At 41.9% G+C, this 20,531-nt stretch overlaps 1 protein-coding gene across 2 annotated transcripts in view; it reads right to left on the bottom strand.

Moving 5' to 3' along the window:
• Positions 1 to 20,531, bottom strand: part of PLXNB2 (plexin B2) — a 331,427-nt gene that overhangs the window by 223,567 nt on the left and 87,329 nt on the right. For both annotated transcript variants that reach the window (XM_074942362.1, XM_074942360.1), the window contains exon 2: positions 10,624 to 10,824. The gene's annotated coding sequence lies outside the window, so the exon portion shown is untranslated. The remainder of the gene's footprint in view (positions 1 to 10,623; positions 10,825 to 20,531) is intronic.

Genomic DNA, 20,531 nt, shown 5'->3' with positions numbered 1-20,531 from the left:
CTTAACATGTGTTTTCACTCAAGATTACCAAAATTCCAGTCAAGGCCACTTTATGCTATCAGGCACTTGAAATATTTTAACAACCATGTTCGTGTCAGCAGTAAAGCCATAAATATTTTTCAAAATAATCTCCCACAGGACTTCATGCCCATTATCAGCAAGAAACGTTTTGGAACACTTGGCTTCTGAAACCTCAGAGAAGAAGAATTTCTTAAATTTCCAGAAACATTTCACCTCTCAAAGCATTGAAAACAAACTTCATTAAAAACTATTTCATGAATTAAGAACTGTACTTCGGTGTTTCAATTCTTGAGAAATGTTAAATAAAAATCAAGTCATCATAAGTAACTTCATACTTTTATAGACTTTAAGGCCAGAAGGAACCATTAGATCTAGTCTGACCTCATGTAAATGACAGGCTATTAATTTACACCCAGATACTCCTACATTAATCCCAAAGATTTTAGCTACACCAAAATATTTCAGTCCTCAGGAAACTAAACTGTGCATCACAGGAAGAGAATAGAGAGACCAAGGTGCCACTAACGCCAGAGGCCCCTGCAATGGCAGGGAATGGACTAGGTGATATATACACAGCACCCCATGCTTCAGAGGATGTTGAAAAACTTCCAAGGTCACAGCCAATCTGAGCTGGGGGAAAATTCCTTCCCAACCCCAAATCTGGTGAACAGCATAACCCCGAGTGTGTGAGCAAGACACATTAGCCAGGCATTCGAAAAAGAGGCTTCTCTGTTCCACCTTAGAACCAGTCCTCCACTGCCCCTGCCCCTATCTTCATCTGGTGTCTTGTCTCTTGCTAGTTACGCATCACGGGGGGGGGGAAAACTTCTCCCCGTCCCCTACAGATGACTGGCTGAAGCATGAGATTTCATTATAATCATTATATTAATGCAGAGCTGCAAAAAAGTTCTGAGCATATTCAGGACAATACAGGTGATCCCAGGTTGCTTTTAATTTGGTCACTAACCAAAAATAAAACTAAAGCTTAGCATATACATGCCTGCAAACACAGTTCAGATTGTGCAGCTCACTGTTGATCTGACCCCAGAAAGGAGGTTTGTCACATGTACTATCTTCAAGGATTCCTCCCCCTTCTCTCACTTGTCAATCAATGTGTTACCTTGGGCAACCTCCTGCATAGCAGAATGCGTCATTCAGGCTCAGGTCACCTTCCACGTTACTCCAACAGCAGGTTTGCCTGACAATCACTCAAGGAGGTGAGAGGGAAATGAAGTGGGGAAACATGAGGGAGGAATGTGACTAATCGTGTACAATTAGTGGAAGCTCATGTTTGCTACTTTGTATTATTGCTGTTCTTCCCAAGTTATGAGACTCCAACCAACGTGCATAATGTACACTTACTAAGTAAATACGGGGGTTGTGAAAGATGCTGAGAGCACTGGAAGATAAACTGCAGTGATGTTTTTCTCCACAGAACAGGTAGCAACTCCACAAGCATCCTCTGGAGAGGCTATTACAGGTGAGGACAAGGCTGCTAATTTCCTAACACGAAACAATCCTCGGCCTCTGAAACAGCCTATAGTAGTTGCCATCTATGCCAAGTATTCCTTTGCTAAATAAAGACACCCAGAACAGGATGGAGACTAATAATTCACATGCTGTGGCCTAGCAAACATCCATATACATGAACATCTGTGTCACATCTCACCTGGGCCAAATGGAAGTCTATGATCAATGAAGAAAGGCTCTCTACTGCAGTGCCATTCTTCAGAGCCTCCCCACTTTACAAAACCATATTTAATTGGTATGAAATAAGGTATTGCCAGCCAGCAAGAAACACATTAACATCCCATATGGTAACTGCCTGCATTTAAAAATAGAAATTGAAGACAAGATTCTGAAATGTGATTAATGATACCTGTGTGCCCAACTTCAGACACTTTGAAGAAAGTGCTGAGCTCAGCCTCTGAAAGCCAGGCTCTTTTAAAAGGAGTATAAAGCTGAGCATCCAAAAATTCAGGTACCCAAAATCACCAGTCACTTTGAAAATCTTGGCTTGAGGCCTTAAGTGCAGTGCACTGGGAAATGAGTTAATGCATACTAAACCATGTTTAAAACACACAGTCCCTGCTTCAATGGGTTTCTAAACTCATTTTAACTTTAGCCAGCCAGCTAGAATAGAGCAAAACTGTATTTTAAAAACCCAAAGCTCTTGCTTATGTATAGAGACATGGGCTTAGACCCAGGGCTGCAACAATACTGTTCTAACTTGGTTCTGCCCATCCTACATTTGGAGGCTAAAATGTATTACAACAATATTTAGTCTGGAGCTGTTCAGTTAGAGTTTAAAACACAGATTGGCATCATCTTTGCTTAATTTCAGTTTTAAATTATAGTGGTAGCTCAGGCTCCAGGCACAATGGACTGAGAAATGGGGCGGGGGAGGGGGGGGGAGAGAAGGCTGTGAAAGTAGAGTTCTGTACTACAGCCTAGGAGGCCTGGTTAGATCCTCTTTCTTGCTACTTTTGCCAGCAGTCACTGAAGAAAAAAAATGGAAGGAAGAGTGCTCAGTTCCAGGGGGCAAAGACCAGCAATAAACACCAACAGATTCATGTTGCTAAGTCATGAATTAATTCAGGAGTGGTTTAGACCTCCTTTCCCAGTTCTTCTTTGTTGGAATGATGGCAGCTGTAATAAGATTTTGGGGTGCAGGAGAGGCTCCATGGAGCCTATTGAAGATTTTCAATTAAACCACCACATCACTAATGCAACAGCAATCAGAGTCTGGTTCTGACAGCCTTCCACTCTGCAGGCTAGAACCCCAGCTTCCAAAATGGAGGACGTCCTTGTGTCTCTGCAGCTACATCCACATCATTATAAAAACAGCAGCAGCTACTCTGCATGGCTCTTTATTGGCATGTTGTCAGTTGCGGTTGGCATCCTGTCCCCTAACTTGACTCTTCACAAGCGTGTTTCAGCAGGATACAATTGTGACCTGCAGACCAGCCCAAAGAATTTTCCCTCTTTCAACCAGAGAACTTTGGTCTTACCTGGGTTCAGTTTTAAGCAGCTGATGTATCCAGGCCTCAATATATCTGGTCCCTGCGTAAATTCCCTCTAAGCTGTGCGGCCGCGCAGCAGCCTATTAGGCGCTGCACAGGTGCTCAGGCTGGGGCAGGGAGAGGTGTCTCTCCCCACCAGTCCCGGTCCAGACCTGCTGTGGCCAGGAGAGAGGAGCCCCTCCCCCAGCCACATCCCAGCCCTGGTGCAGACCTGCCACAGCCAGGGGAAAAGCACCCATCCTCCCCCCCCAGTCCAGGTGCTGCTGCGGGGGGAGAGCGCGCTGCAGGGAGTCCTCTCTCCCCACCGTAGCCCCAGGGCAGCCTCATCCCTGGCCCCACCCCAGAACCCGCACCTCCAGCTGAAGCCCGCATTTCCCCGCCCGTACTCCAACCCTCTGCCCCAGCCCTGAGCCCCCTCCTACATGGCAAACCCCTCAGCCCCACCCCCGCCATGTGAATTTTGTTATGTGCACCAGTATGGAGGTGATGTGTCACACACAACAAAATTTATTCCACACACGCATGGGAAAAATTAGAGGGAACACGGGTCTCTGCCCACAATTTCACTACAGTCCTAATTGCCGGCTCTGTATAACTATAATTTTGGGGGCTACAGCAGAGATGTCCAACCAAACAATGCACTGAATTAAGCCTTATGGAAGAAGAATTGTTGTATTTGTACATGAATTCAAAGTGTTTTCATTGAGCTACACCTTGTGGTTCTTAAATTGACGTGTCTGAATTAGCCCCACTTCTACGTGTAGCTGAACAGGTATCCCAACTTCCTCCCCTCGCTTTCCGAGCAGTTTAAGGAACAGCTCTGGAATGAGCCAGGAGTACTCTGAGAAATTGTTTAGCAGCATCCATATTGGTGATCAGGCGTATCACAGGTGACAGAGAAGATCTGGCTGTACTGCTTCACTGATGGCCTGTGGGGCCCGCAAGGAGAGCAGGACAGGAACTTGACTGGTTTTGCCTGAACCAGGAGAAGTGTCTAGCAAAGGCTATTTCCTCTTCCCTACACAGCTACCCCTAGGGCAGCTGTGGCAGAGGAAAAAGAAATGCTGAGACCCCACAACTACTGACAGCTACTTGATTTTCTGCCCAAAGGCTGCCTTAATGTGCACCTACCGACAATGGATCACAAGGGGGCATGAGCCAGCTGGGAACAGTGTGAGCACAGTGCACACCAGCCACTTCCTCGCCTGCCATTTAACATGCCCCTGAACCACAGACTGGATTGGGAGATATAAAAGAGGGCTACACGGGCTTTATGCCTGCTGGGTACATCCCCATGCCAAGGATATCTGCAGCAGAGGGCTTACAAGTCCCTTCCACTCTGCTGCCAGAGTGACAGAAAGGGAGTGGAACAAGGAAGAGAAGTCTACCCCCAAAGTATTGATTGTAGCTCCTTGATCTTTTTGAAATAAGATGTCTAGCCCTCAGGCTAAAATGACTGGACACCACTGAACTAAAAGGCATAGGCTCATAGATTCCCACACACACATTCACCACTATTCTGCAGAAGCAGAATCCAATTTTACAAAATCACACCAAGTCCCCTCTGCTCATACAATGGACATGTTCAGAATTAAACAGCAGTACTTCATAGTTTTTGCTAATAAAGATGCAAATCAAGTGGAATTGGCACACTCATCATTTCTACAGAGAGTTTCCATCTAGAAAATGTTTTGTTTGCCTGTTGAATTTTTCCTCTGTCATTATCTGCTATCTAACTATTGCCCTTTGGAACCTATATTCTCTTCTAATTAACAAAAATAGCATTCTGCTAGGTGGATCTACATATAAGGTACAAAAACCTATACGTGTACGGTACACAAGGTAAAAATCTAAACTCTTTAGAACTACAACACATTCTGAAAGGGAATAGATTTGTGTATGGACTAGACAAGACTTAACTGAATAAGAAAGCTCAGAAGAAGAATAAATTCACCTTTTTTTTTCTTTTTTTGGGGGGGGGGGGGCGGGACAGTCTTTGTCAGAGTGGCTTCTCTCCCACTAAAAGTCCATCCAAAATTCTCAGATATGATATTTTATCAGTGACTTTGGGATTTCAATGCATCTTTAAAGCCTGTCATGACAGTGGTAAAAGCCTGCATGCTATCTTATGCCAACGGACACTATATCAACAATAGCCCATGCCTATCAACAGTATGGCTGTAACTGGTAAAAGTATTTTGTTCATTACAGATTCTGCTCCATACTTCAGTAAGACACTCTTGAAAAGGTAGCTGGCTTTTAAAAAGTTGATCTGTGATTAAGTTTTCCGAAGTCCATCTGAGGGACTCCAGTTTCTGAACAGTGTCATTGGCAGAGTGTTGAGGTCTGGCAGCTCTGGTCTTGGGACTGTGTCCTGGAGTCGAGTGGATAGGGTGTGGGAGCAAAATACCAATGAGAGTAGCTGCCAGGGCTTTCAATACTGGCCCGGTTCTAATGCTTATTGATTTCTACAAACCTTTTAATTTAGGTGGTTGTGTTTCATTTGCTCAAACTCCCATAAGAATGAGTTGTGACTGACGTAGCATTCCATGGAACTTTCTCCCTGTAGGTGGGCAGCCTTTAATGCAGAGCACACTAGATATTTATGGATTCTTTAACTATGTCTAATGCTTCTGATGATTGCTGTCACCTGGCTGAAATACTTCTCAGGCTCAATATGAAATAATTTCCTGCTGTGACACTTCTTTAGAGACCTAAGATACCAGTGAGCTGTTTTTCTCAATTCAGTCAAGCTGCTGTGAATTATCTTGTAGGCAGTCCTATGAGCTGCAGGAGATCAGGTACCCTAACAGCTTGTTCTCAATACATTTAGTATTATTTTGCACAAAAGGGTGCAAATGATGCCATTTAAACTAGAGACAACATACTCATTTGCAGATGTGCAGCTTGGACTCTTGCACATATAAAACTTTGTAGCAGAACTGTTAAGTGGGTAATGCCAACTGAAGTCAATCAAAAGACTGCCATTGGCTTTAATGGGCTTTGAAGCAGGCCTTGGCAAACAAGACCGATAAAACACGTACATTAATGTAGGTTAATACTGTTGCCTCTTGGTCCGAGAGGTTAGTCAATATTTGGGCCTTGCCAGGTTGTTTCCATTAGGAGAAGTTGATTACAGGAGCAAGGTATTTCTTTGGGGGCAATCCTGTTTATTTACAAGTAACGTACACCAGTAGTGGGCAACCTGCGGCCCGCAAGGGTAATCTGCTGGCGGACCGCAAGACAGTGTTTACACTGACCGGCCGCATGCACTCCCACCCGCAGCTCTCAGGGGCCATGGTTCACCTTTCCCGGCCAATAGGAGCTGTGGGCAGCCGTGCCTGTGGCTGGTCAATGTAAACACTGTCTCGCGGCCCACCAGCGGATTACCCTGACGGGCCGCAGGTTGCCCACCACTGATGTATACAAAGCCCTGTTTCTCTGAACACAGCAGAAACTGACAAAAGGAGGCAGTTTTCTTGTTCAGAAATCCAAGTCTGCCTTCTCAGCGAGTATTCTACCCAAAAGCAGTTCATGCTCTCTCTCGCTCTCTGCTTTTTCCCAGGGCATGAACCACTGCTCACTTTCTCATTCCTTTCACGCACAGTTGCAAAGGAATCAAGGTCTCAGGGCTTGTCTACACTTACATTTTATAGCGCTCTAACTTGCTGGCTCAGGGGTGTGAAAAATCATGGAGGTGGATTACCAGGAGCGCTGGGAGAGCTCTCTCCCTGTGTTCACGCGTGACCACACTCGCACTTCAAAGTGCTGCCACGGGAGCACTCCTGCAGCAGCGCTTTGAAGTTTCCAGTGTAGCCATGCCCTCAGTCAGTTTGCTATCAGTCGCCAGGGAAACTCCCCAGACCACATGGCCTAGCTTTTACTCACGCCTTGTTAAGCCGATCTGTACCTTGGGCAGTGGCTTCTATTGTTTCAGCTATCACTGAACAAAGGGGCATTTAATTTCTCCTTCCTATAGCCAGAACAAAGGGTGGTTAGTATACCCATTGACTTTTACCAGGTCTGGATTGATGGCTACCATTAACACCTTCCAGCATATCATCTTTGTGTGTAAGAAGCTTGATGTGCTTTTAGAACACTTGACACATCACTGTAATGATGACACACCTAGACATATTTTGGAATTTTAAAGAAAGGATCAATTATATCCAGGTGAGATGAATCTGTCAGAAATGTTTATGCTAGCCACTGGAAAGGGAAACATATTCGAGTATCAAATTTTGAGAATGCTTATAAATGTCAAGGAAAGAAAATGTAATAAACTGGAAACTATCAGAGGTTGCTTCTACGGTCTGATAGTGTTGTGTATATATATCAGGAAAGTTTTCATTATATATTAATTTTCCAGCATTTCAAAGCTGTTTCTTCTTCTTCTTCTTAAATGAAGAGGTGTATACATAACACCAGACTGTACAACCTAACAGCCTTAAAAAAATAAAAAATATAAAAAAATTTACACAATTCATAAAACTGCTACAAAATTAGACCAAAAAATAATACACAAGTCCTAATTCAGTACTGTCTTGCACTTTGTGTTGTAATTTACACAAGTGCAATGTGGATGCAGCTTGATACCATTCTGATTTGGTGACATTTTATACGCACTTTGCACAGGTGAAAACAACAAGAACATGCAAGGTGGTGGAGAATCAGTCCTCTAAACTCATTTTTGCTCCTTTGAGCATTTTCTACTGTTAAGAATGAGAACAGTTAATATTCACGTTTATTATCCTACAGATCCCTTAGAGTAATGAGACAGATATTCTGAACCTCTATCCAGGCTACTGACTACAGATTTTTATTACTTAACACATTTTATTATAAAAGCACAGGGCTGCTCATCTCTTTCAAGGAAGAGATCTCAACAAAACAGCTACCAGCTCAGTTAAGGCTTCTGAAAAATTTAAAAAATTAACCTCTTCAGTCTAGCTATTATCTGGAACTTGCATACTAATTCTGGTAATGGTCTAATTTTTTAAAATGTGAGCCTTTACAATGGCTAACCTTCAATGTGATGGAATGTTTTTTATGCTTAAAATATTATTCTGTAATCAGAAGGCCACCCAATGAAATTAATAGGCAGCAGGTTTAAAACAAACAAAAGGACGTACTTTTTCACAGAACACACAGTCAGCCTATGGAACTCATTGCGAGGGGATGTTGTGAAGGCCAAAACTATAACTGGATTAAAAAAAACAAACAAAAAAAGAATTAGATAAGTTCAGAGGGGATGGGTCCACCAATGGCTATTAGCCAAGATGATCAGGAATGCAACCCTACGACCGAGTGTCCATAAGCCTCTGATTGCCGGATGTTGGGACTGGACAACAGGGGATGGATCACTTGATTGCCCTGGTCTGTTCATTCCCTTTGAAGCCTCTGGCATGGGCCACTGTTGGAAGACAGGATACCGGGCTACATGGACCACTGATCTGACCCAGTATGACCATTCTTACATTCTTATCAGATGTGTCAACAAATCCAGAAAGGTGTCAGATTTAGTTCTCAACTATCATTCCCAGACATACAAGATCAAAATTAAGGGTCCATGAAAGTCAGAAAATGTGGAGCCATAGCTGAACTACTACTCTGTAGTACCCAGGTATCATGGCTCAGAAAAAAGGCAGATCCCTTGCTTTAGGCAAATATAGGATTAGGACTGGAAGTGAGGAAGAATCTCTTACCTGACTGAAAACTACAAGGAAAATCTTAGCTTCAGAGAATGCAATTACCCTAGCTGGAATGTAACCATGACATGAAGGTCAATACTCCCCACTCTGACAGTAGAGAACAGAATCATTAATGGCCATGAAACAGATTTTATATTCCATTATTTGACTTAATACTGTGACAAGGAGTGACTTAACTCCAAGCACTTTAGTTTACTAGTCTCTGACTTTAAAACAGAGCATTAACATTGTTCAGCAATTAGTAAAGCTTCACTTTTTTTAAGCTAAAAAAAGTTGGGCGAGATGCCAACTACATTAAACTGGTTTAAACTGCAGCATAGTTTAAAAATATCACAAGAAAATTAATCATGTACTAACATTCACCTTATTCTGGACACCCTTGCCCACACACACACACACACACTTTAGACCAATTGAAATAGTGGCTGCTCAAACTCGTTCCTACACTGGGGCGGGGGGGGAAATCACACACATCTGATGATTTTTTATAATCAGTCTATCCATTTTCAATTCACTCTGCTGAACAGGTATCTGTAAAATTATATGCAGATGATTTCTTCTAGTTCCTAGCGGAAAGTCTAAAATTACATTGCACCATCTATACCAAAAGAAAAGATAGCTGACATGCAGCCAGTTATTAGCTTAGTGAGAGATGCAAAATTAGGAAAATTGGCCTAATTGATCTTTAATTAGCAAGTGTATCTATCTATTTTACTCTTGTTTTCTTCTCCATTTTGTTGGGTTATAGTGTCTTTCAAGTTAATGCAGGAGATATTTAAGAGTCTCTTTTTTAAGAAAGGCTAAACCTGTTATCTTTGGGAAAGTATCACTTACGGACAACTATTACTGGTAAGGAAAGATCAACATTTGAACTACACAACTGATAGGAAAATAGTTACAAACCTCATATTTATCTCACATTGATGCAAAACCTGAAGTACCTCTCCAGAAGTCAGAACTTGCAGGAATGGTCAAAATGTCTGGCAGGCTCTCTTTATATGGTTTCAAGTCAGTTTGCAAGTAAAAGATTCACCCAAAGCCATGTAAGTGCAATCTATTAATCTCAACAGTAACCTTATGTCTCTTAAGGCAACGTTCCGCAATGACTGGTCCGTGGCCTGGCGCCAGTCCCTGAGATCTCCCTGACACAGTTTCGGAAGGCAGCAAGCCAGTCCATGGTATCAAAAAGATTGATAAACACTATCTTAAGACACTTCACAATGAAGCAAACTCATAGTGGGAAGAAAAGATTTTGACTGCAGTCTCTGCTACGATTCCTGTCAAACCAGTGTTCACTAATCAATGTGAGCAAGCTTGATGGCAGAACAATCCTAAATCTATTTGTTCACGCACAGGGACACAGTTTTAATGCCACACTTTCAAGTCTCATTGAAGTCACATTGTCTGTTTAAGTCCCTTACAGGAGACTCAGAATGAAAGCAAAGAAAAATAGGGTTAAACTCACTAACACTTTAGTAGGTTGTAGCATGTTGCTGATGTTGGCACAAACCTGTTCTAATAAAACATTCTCTCCTTACATAGATTTATCGATACTGGAATCGCCACCACTTGTTTGTTTTTTAAACACTACCCTTCCAAAAATCAACTCTTACCCGGTGTTCTCCATTAACAGCAATAAAAATCTAGTGTGGGCTCCAATAGCATTTGGTGGCTAGGAACATACATCAACTGTATTAGTCTTTGATCACTAGATGAGCATTTGAGGGGGACAGAACAGATGGGGGAAATGTGATTTGTAGTTTGCTTAGAAAAAAAGTATGAGACCTTATTTTATTTAAATTGACAAGGAACATAACAGTATTTTCCATTTAAAGTGTATATTTAATTTATTAAAAATGTTGGCTTACCTGAAAATAAAATACATCCGAAATATGTGCAGACACCACTGCAGCACTGCGTAGAATATGATAATATGCTCCAGCTGGGAATGAGGAAGGAGATGGGATGGTATAAGTATTTGGCCTTTTAGAAAGGTTTTTCAGATGAACTCCGATGAGCCAAAACAAACCCTGGAACCAAGCCTTGGCCTGGCCTTGTGATCCGCCTACCTGTAAGGGGAAAAAAGGAATACTTAGCCTCTCACAACATAGATGTGATGAGACATTTTGGAGTCAGACATCTGAACACACTAAAAACAGAAAATGTAACTATGATAAATGTTTATTTTTGTTTTCTGTTTAAATAACCCAACCTACCATAGATTCAAAGCAGCCATTATTAAGATTGATACCAGTAAGTCATTCAGTTGACTTTTTTTTTTTCTTTCTTTTTTTTTTTTTTTTTAAAGCTGGGTACTTTTCCCTTTTAGTAGATTTCTGTTTTTATGATGGACAGAACTTTTACAACACAAAAGAACTGAAGTTTTCTATATCCAGAGAACAAGGAAGTTTCCCTGCCTGTCTCTCTCAATGTGGAGGCATCATTTCTAAGGACAAGAGGGTAGTTGCAAAATCTCTCTAAAATGGATAACAATGTTGCCATTTTATCCCAGTTTGTAAATATGGATTCTGCATGTGAAGTTGAACCAAGGTCACCGACTCCTTTTCAGACGGTGATGACTCTTGTGTCATAACAAATCAGGGTTGCTTTTGAATCATGACTTAACAGTAGAGGCTCTACATACTACCTTCTTGAGCCATCCCATAAACCGACCTCTTTCCTAATCTGTTTCGCAACATAAGTGTACTATTTATGTGAGCCAAATTCAGGCTTAAAATATATATAAATTTAGATGAACCAAGATTTTCAAGAATGGATACCTAGAGAAGGCACCTTACTAAGTGGCCTAATTTTAAAAATCAACAAACACGTAAGCACCTCCAACTGACTTCAGGAACTAACTTATAGGTACCAATTTTTGAAGATCCACGACCTTGACCTCAACTCCCATTTATAGAACCACAGAGATGTAGGGCTACAAGGGACCTTGAGAAGTCATTAATTCCTGCCCTATGTGCTTTGGCAGGACCAAGTAAACCTAGACCATCCCTGACAGGTCCAATCTGTTCTTAAAAACCTCCAACAAAACAGGGATTCCAACCTCTCTTGGAAGCCTATTCCAGAACTTAATTACCCATATAGTTTAAAAGTTATAAAGTTTTTCCTAATATCTAACCTAAATCTCCCTTGTTACAGATAAATCCTTTACTTCTTGTCCTACCTTCAGTAGGACATTATCACCAACTGGAGGAGAAAGTAAGTAAAATGGCTGACAGAATTTGTCCCAATGTGATTTTCTTTCCAAATGAAAAAAGATGGTTAAATACTTTCCCTCCCTTTTAAAGTAAGTGCCAGCAATGTAGGGAAAATGAGCACGCCTACCATAACATGTCCGCATGTGCACATACCACTGGGGAAACAAATTCCAGTTTGAAAGATTTTTGAAATGTGGTTCAGGAATATTTTTTCCTTCAGAAATTAGGAAAAAAATATGTTGACAATTTATTTAAATTTGAGGAATAAATATGTACCTTACTATAGAGTCAGATTCTGTATTAAAATTAATATAATCTTAATCTCTTTGTGAGTATAGAAATAAAAGCCATGTCTTTGTGCAATATTTGTCCTGTCCATAAAGCACTAGAGGAAAAAGACTAAACTAGTGCAATTACAGATGTACGCAAACTTTTTCTCACAATATCCACTGACATTTTTACTCTCTGCATTTTCCTCCAGGGTGGGTTCTCACAGGAAATTTACACAGCAAGAGCTCTAGTTGCATCTAAAGCCCACTGTTATTTTTGGCCTTAAAAACAACATATAAAATGCTTTCTCAACATATCAAACCGAAGGATTTTAATGAGTGAATGGGGAATTAACTGAAGACGAAAGCCAAGGAAAAAATTCTAGCTCCTTACATTGGTAACCTCCGGGAAGAATTTTAAAATTATTACTATGCTTCTTCGCATTATAAAGCTTGTTAGTATTTGCTATATAAAATGGACAATTATTTTCTCAATAACACTTATAATTGTCTGTGACGCTTAATCAGGGTGCATATTTAAATTAAAAACAAAAAATCCATTTCTCTTAGTTCTCATATCATATACAGCTGTCACACCAAGGGCTTACAGGAAATTGAATCAGTGATGCTCCTCTTACCCCTCGCTTGCAACACTGCTCTCAGTAATGCTTCTGTTCCACCCTGTGCCAACACAAAGGGCAAAAGGCCCAGGGGTCACTCACAAACCTACATAATGGCACACAGAAAGCTAACGAGTCATTGAGCTTTGCCCTGGCTTGATATTTTACTCAAACTGAATTATTAAACTGCTCTTTGGGAGGTTTATTAAGCATTTAAAAGCCTCCTTTCTGAAGAGACACTCAGAAAACAAAGGTCCTCATGAACCCTTTTTGCAATCCTTAGACAACTAATATATTTATGCTTGATTAAGAAAAGCCTATGAAGAGCTTGTGCAGTGCAGAAAGAACCTCTAAGTACCTCTTTTTATTAGAGAGGAATGGATGGGTCATTTTTTCCAACTCTTCCACTTCCCTTCTACTGCAAGCGTTTCAAATGTCTCTGGTATTGGAGATGTGAAGAAATGAATGCACATTCACTCTTTCAAATTCTAATCTAATCATGTTTTGCTAGCTCTGCTCAGGAGCACTGATGCTACATAGGGAAGAAGGACAGATATGTTACAGCTACAGCAGATTTTGTCCAGATTGACCTAGTTTGAGATTATTGCACATTGTTATTGATCTTGGGTTACACAGTTTCATTCGCAGACTGGTCCAATATAACTGCTTTATACCATCAAATTCTACCATTGGTATTGCAATGTTTGTACGTTGAGCGTTAATTAGAAATAGTTGCAGAGATCCAGAAGTCTGATGACAGACTATCCCATATGCATTTACTCAGATTGTTATTACCCAATGTACAGTAAATCAATAGTAAATTGGGTTTTTTTTAATTCACTTTAAATATCAGGCAAGAATGGTCTCAAAATTGGTAACTACTGCAAAATACTCCACTCTTACGTATATTTTCTGCACAGAAATTCACAGGTATGGGAGCTCCCAAACGTATCCATTGTAATGCTCTACTTGTATATTATGTGGAAAATACACAGGCAATTGGCCAATAGTTGTTCATGTCAAGTCAACATGAGCTAATAACCCCTGCTTGCTTTCCTAAAGAAAAAAAGAGAGAGGGGTCTATGCTGGTGTTACTTATCAAGGCCTGAATCTATAACCCTGTAGCTTCAATTAAAAGATCATGTAGGTAACAGGACGAATTGGTATTTTATTACACTGGTTTTTTAAATTAATCAAGGGAAGTAAGAACTATTACAACTGACAACCACTTTCACCCATGCCCGTGTTTTCCTTTTATAATTATACGGATTTGGCTGTAGAGGCAACCTGTCAGTGATGACTCCAACATGTCTTAGACCAGCTCTCTCCTATTATTCCAGCTGGGTAGGTAAAGGTCATTGGCATGCTATCACTTATGACATTTTACAGTCAATTGAGACCAGAAAAAATATCATTAACACTGAGCATACTTTGAAAAGCGATAGAGCTTTCTTCTTTCCATAGGGTCTTGTATGCTAGCTCTGATATAAACAAAGTCCAAATATGAAACAACCTAATAAGCCAAATTTCAGTGGGTATTTGTTTCTGGCATCCAGTTCCATATTCTGTTTGCATACAAACAATCATACTGGATTAGCCTCTTTCTCATGGCTGCAACGAGTCATCATGAGTCAGAAGTAAGGAAACAGCCATTATGTATAGTTAAGTTCTCAAATGAACATACACAGAAAAGTGATAAGACAAACCACCATATCACCAGTAGGCAAACACTTTTCACAAAGTGATCACTCCATATCTGACCTCTCAGTCCGTGTCCTCAAAGGAAACCCACACAAAAGATGAGCTTGGGAATTTAAATTAATAATTCTGCTAGACACTAAAAACCGTGGACTAAACAAGCACATTGGTTTTAAGGCTCATTACAGTTTGTAATGCATTCTTCTGCCTGCTCTTAATTGCTCACTTCATTTTAAGTGGTCTCCACAGCATGTGCAAACCCTTTATGCTTAACAATCTGCCCCTACTTGTATTTAACTCAGGCTCTCTGGTTACCTTCCCAGACCTGAAGAGCTCTATGAAGCTCAAAAGTTTATCCCTTCCACCAGCAGAAGTTGGTCCAGTAAAAAATATTAACTCACCTACCTTCCCTCTCTTTATTAAGAAACAACCCACTTAATTCTTAGGCTGTCTACACTACAAAGCTAAGTCGACTTAAGTTACGTCGACATACAGCCACCGCTGTAATTAAACCGCTATTGCACATCCACACTATGGTCCTTGTGTCAGCAGAGCGCATCCACAGTAGCAGCTCTTCCATCGACAGAGAGAGCAGTGCACCGTGGGTAGCTATCCCATTGTGCAACTTGCCACAAGGTGTTTTGGGAAGGGTTTGCAATGCCCCATGGGTGCAGGCTCAGCATCACATGATGCAAGTTTCTCAGTCCCATCATTCCAAGGACATCCTACTAGGTTTCCAGCTGCTTTTCAACTGCCCTGGAAACATGCAAACCAGCCATCTGTGACAGAAAGCATGGATCCTGCACTGCCCTTGAGTATTGCGCTGTGCGTTACGAACACGAGGCTGTAAGAAGCGCTTAACAGGGGGGCTATTCACCGCCCTGACCACAGTCCCATCTTTGTAGAAGCAGCATATCAGCAGCTCTGCACCAGAGGCAACTATTTGCCTCCTCTTGCCTTCTGCTATGCCTGCTGCAGCTTTGAGTTTTACATGGCACTGCTATCTCTCCCTATTGTAGCCCATCCCCTCTATGCCCCAGCAAGTTCCTGCAGCTGGAGTGGAGCTGTGACTGCACAGCCTCCCCTCCCCACAGACCCAGGAGATCCACCACCTCCCGTGCACTCCAGGCAGGAGTGCCTTTGCTGTGTGGAGCCAGAATGCTCAGCTTGGAAGTTGCTGTGTGAGCTCTCCACATCAAGCAAATAGGAAGAGACAAGTTCAAAACTTCTCAGGGCTTTTACAGGGGAGGGGCATTCATCTGTGTACCTGGCTGCAGGGCAGCGGAGTTCAAAACTGTGACCAGAACAGTCATGGTGGGTACCGTGGGATACCTCCTGGAGGCCACTTAGGGCGACACAAACAATTCAGTGTTTACACTGACACCACTTGCTCTAACTACGTCGTCCTAAGCTCTACGCCTCTCGTCGAGGTGGTTTTATTATGTTGGAGTAGCAGGCGAGTTAAAGCTGCAGAAGGAGCACTGCCATGCGTACAACTCCATTCGTTAGGTCGAGGTAAGCTGCCTTATGTCAACAAAACCGTGAAGTATAAACATGGCCCTAGAGCAGTGATGGGGAACCTGTGGCCTGTCAGGATAATCCACTGGTGAGCCGCGAGACAGTTTGTTTACAATGACCATCCGCAGGCACGGCCGCGGTACACTGTTCCTGGCCAATGGGAGCTGCAGGAAGCAGCATGGGCTGCGGCGACTGGTCAATGTCAACAAACTGTCTCGCGGCCAGCCAGCAGATTACCCTGACGGGCTGCGTGCAGCCCGCGGGCCACAGGTTGCCCACCACTGCCCTAGAGAGTCTCTTGGAAGTACTAGTCTTCAATCCTTCCTACTCTAAATGTTAGATTGTTAGTAATTCGCTGATTAATTATATATTCCCTCTACACACCAGAGATCTAGCCTTCATTTCTAACTACCATTAAGGCAAATGAAGGTGCATGGATCTGCAACTGTATGCAAAGCATGCTAACATTGTACATGCATAATTGTTCTGTGAATTTTACATCCTGAGCACAGAACAAAAAATACTTCAGGATGTTCTCTTTTAAACCAATTTTGCATTATTATTTGTTTTGTTTTCAATCAGCATGTTTCTGCTGCCAATCATGGGGGACAAGAGGGAAAACCTTAGTTTTCCTGAATATCAGCTGCTGCCCTCTGAATACACATTGTACACTTATACTGTGCGTTGAGGGGTGGGGAAGAGACCTATTGTAAAATAATGCCTTTTAAACAGTCCACAAGCCCTTTGTGATTTACAAGCTGCCAATGTGTTGGATGAATTCAGCAGCTGGGAAGCCAACAGCTCTGCCCTCATTCAAAGGTTTGAAGCAATCATTCAGAATTAATGTAGGGCCTCAGAGGATATGGTGATATCTAGCTTAAGACCCTATAAAAACCAGTATTTCAGCCAACAAGATTCTTGGTCCTAAAAAGCTCTTTCATACTCCCAACTCCCTAATTCAAAACATCAAGAGAGTCAGCTCTGCTTATCACAGAAGCTGAATGCCATACTGTATAGTGTTTGTGTCAAATACAGCCGCTGAACAAGCTTCAATTTACACTAATTGTCATTGGAAAAGAAAAAAATATAATTGTATATTTGTTAGAAAAGAACAATTTCCAGACATTTAGCATAGGCAGGAGAATAGTCACAAGCAGCTTCTTGGCTCGGTGGGTACCGCTAGCGGGTGGTAAATGAGAGCGTTGCAGAGAGGACACTTATTCTTCAGAAAAAGAAGGTGGGGGAGAGTGCTAAGACAGGCACCCCGATGGCTTCAGATTTAGGCAGCCACACTGATGTCAGTCTAGAAGTAGGCGATCATTATGCAGGCCCAGCTGCAGGGGTGTGCACTGTGTCTGGAAAAATTAGAAGACTAGCAATGAAATATAAAGAAGGGGAAAATGACAGTGAGTGAAAACCCCATGATAAACCCACTTAGGCTCTCCTCTCCCCAGGAACAAAGATGAAGCCTAATCTCTTTAGCATATACTCTGGCTGAAGTTCAATTCCACGTACCCCCCATTCCCCACCACCCCCCCAACCTCACACTTTCAATGCCCTACAGAAAAGAGATAACAGAGCCCTTTATTTATTAACGGTATAAACCACTATGTAAGGTTCATGTTTAAGAAAATGTTTAGATGCAGAATTATAGCATCTGCTGTTTATTTCCCCCCAAAGACTATACTCCTCATTTGAAAGGAACAACAACATTCAGGATAAATATATTACTGTGCAGAGATGGCATTTCAATGTCCTCTGTTAGAGAAGCCTTTGTGGATATTTTAATTGGGGAGATACTTCCTTTTGGCTTCTTTGCACACTGGGGGTGACCTCGTCACCGATGTAATAACGTACTTTAAGGCTGGGGCTTTTCCCAGAGTCTACTCTCTTTGTGGAATTATCTGAATGCACTAAAGTGCTTTTGATCAGAATAAAGAAAAGGAGTACTTGTGGCACCTTAGAGACGAACAAATTTATTTGAGCATAAGCTTTCGTGAGCTACAGCTCACTTCATCGGATGCATTCAGTGGCCACTGAATGCATCCGATGAAGTGAGCTGTAGCTCACGAAAGCTTATGCTCAAATAAATTTGTTCGTCTCTAAGGTGCTACAAGTACTCCTTTTCTTTTTGCAAATACAGACTAACACAGCTGCTACTCTGAAACCTTTGATCAGAAAGATGGTCATCTATGACATAGCACCTTCTCTGTGTAAATACTTCAGAAAGAAACCCCTTATGTTCAAGTACCTCCCGAGGGTGAAGGAGAAGATGGCAAAAATGTTAGGCTTGGACCTATTGCTGTGTTTGTGTCTCTCTCTGTTATCTGGTGACTTTAAGAAGACTTTTCACTATCATGTGGGAAAACAGCTAAGGCCTGTGTCTAAGGGAAGCTTCTTGGGAAGTCAGTCTAGGCCTGCTTAACTTCTGGTCCCAATTTAAGACTATTTTTCCCTTCATTTATGCAGGCCAGGAAATGGAATACCTCAAATATTTCTATACTTGTTAATGAAAACAAAGCTGAGTCAGATGCCTGGCTCTTGCTGGCATGAATCAACCACAAGGCGTGGGGAGAGGATGGGGAAGAAAAAGGAAGCAGGGGTCTTGCAAAGGCTGTCACAAGCCCTTTGTCAAAAATCACACCACCATAACTGAAGGGGAAGCTCAGGGCAATTTTTTTTTCTTTAGTACTCCTGCTCTGGATGCGACTACTGAGTCAGCTTAGACAGAGGTATTTATCCCTAGAGTTCACCAAATTGCTTCTGAAGAGCTTTGCTTTGGAATGCACAGGATTGCACCAAAATGGCAGATATTTAAAAAATATTCCCCTTGTGGACAATACCCCCGACCCTTCATCTCAAAATACACATTGCCCTCGGTGCTATCAATATACTTGGGATATTTTTCCAGGAATAAAAACAAACATTGCCCAGTTAGCTAGCGCACTGAATGCAGGCTCATTTGCCCAGTGAAGATTTCCTTCAGTGTTAGCTTCCTGGATATGGTTATGAGAAGTGTTTTTGTTTACAAGGGCTGGGGCAAGGGGCCGGGGAACGAACAATTCCTCACTGCAGCTCTCTGCCAAAAAACAATCCCCCCACACCCACACACCCAATTTATCATTTGGTAATGGGAAAAAATGTTTGACAGAGCCCTTGTTAAGATATTGGCAGCACATTACAGTGGGTTCAGAAGGTTTAAATTTCAAAAAAATGCAGATTTGACTCTCCCAATTTTCCTCCCAGTTACATTATGTTTAAAGTTTCAGGGAGATTTGTTCTATGCGAGCATCATGAGTCTTCAGATTAAGCAGCACTGACCCAGATTCTCCAGTGTCTGGTACCTTGTCCAATCATTTTACACCTGTACTAATAAAATAGAAGGGTCAACAGACAGAAATGGAAACAGAAAAGGCTGAGAATTCTTAAACTACAAGAACAAACTGGCAGATTGCTGACAAGCCACCAGTAATTTAAAGGCACCACAGTATCTGTGTTCCCCTCCAACGAAAGGCAAGGACAAGCAGAACACATTCAGTATCAATGCTGGAAATGCAGTTCACATTAAGGTATCAGATATATTCTTATAGAAACGAAAAAGGCAAATTATTTATCTAAATTTGAAAACAGCACAGGGTCTTGGGTGAATTTAAAATTCAATTTTAGTTTACAGCATTAGGAGAAGGGATAAAAGCCTTTTCTACCATGGATTGGAAATTAAAATCCTACGCAGGTCTGGTCTATCAGCTGATTGTGACAGTATTACAGCTATAAAGCCAGACTTTGGGCACTTCCTTTAGAAGATCTAACTATGAGGCTCTAGTGAACTATGTTGGGAAAAATTTAATTTACTATGGCCTAAGGCAGATGAAATTTACCTTTTCCTTATTCCATTGCATAATATAAGGGAAGAGAACTTCTACAAAGGCAGAGAGGACACACATTTTTGCAAGTAAAATGACAGTTCGTCCAACCAAGAGCTTCCTAAGAAAGGGAGATGAGCCATCACTTCTGTCCACAAAGCGGCTCCCTACAACATCTGGCTCTCTTAAAAGAAGTTTACAGAAGTTGATAGAGTACAGGGGGGAAAGTGTGTGCATGTTGCAAGAAAAGGCCAGGCTCTCCTCCCAGATTCTATGGTGATGATGGCCAGATAAGTACCAATACAGGGGACCTTATACACAAGCTCTGACTACAAATATATTTGCAACCCTCCCAGGTAGGGTGTTTTTGACAGGGATGATACAAAACGGACTGGCCCAAGAATAAGGGCATCTTGAATTTAAGGGGCTGTTTCAGTGAGTGCTCATCAGCTATGGAACGCCTCACTGAAGGAGATCACACAGTTTGACCATGTTCAAGTCTAAATCCAAGCCCCGCCTCTGATAAGGCCATCCTTATGACCTCTTTCTATGACTGGCCAACCACAATTGGAAATACTATAGGAGAGAACGAC

This window comes from Natator depressus, chromosome 1 (assembly GCF_965152275.1).
Source record: "Natator depressus isolate rNatDep1 chromosome 1, rNatDep2.hap1, whole genome shotgun sequence".
NCBI lineage: Eukaryota > Metazoa > Chordata > Testudines > Cheloniidae > Natator > Natator depressus.
Note: the sequence above shows the minus strand (reverse complement) of the source record. Positions and strands in the feature narration are given on the sequence as shown.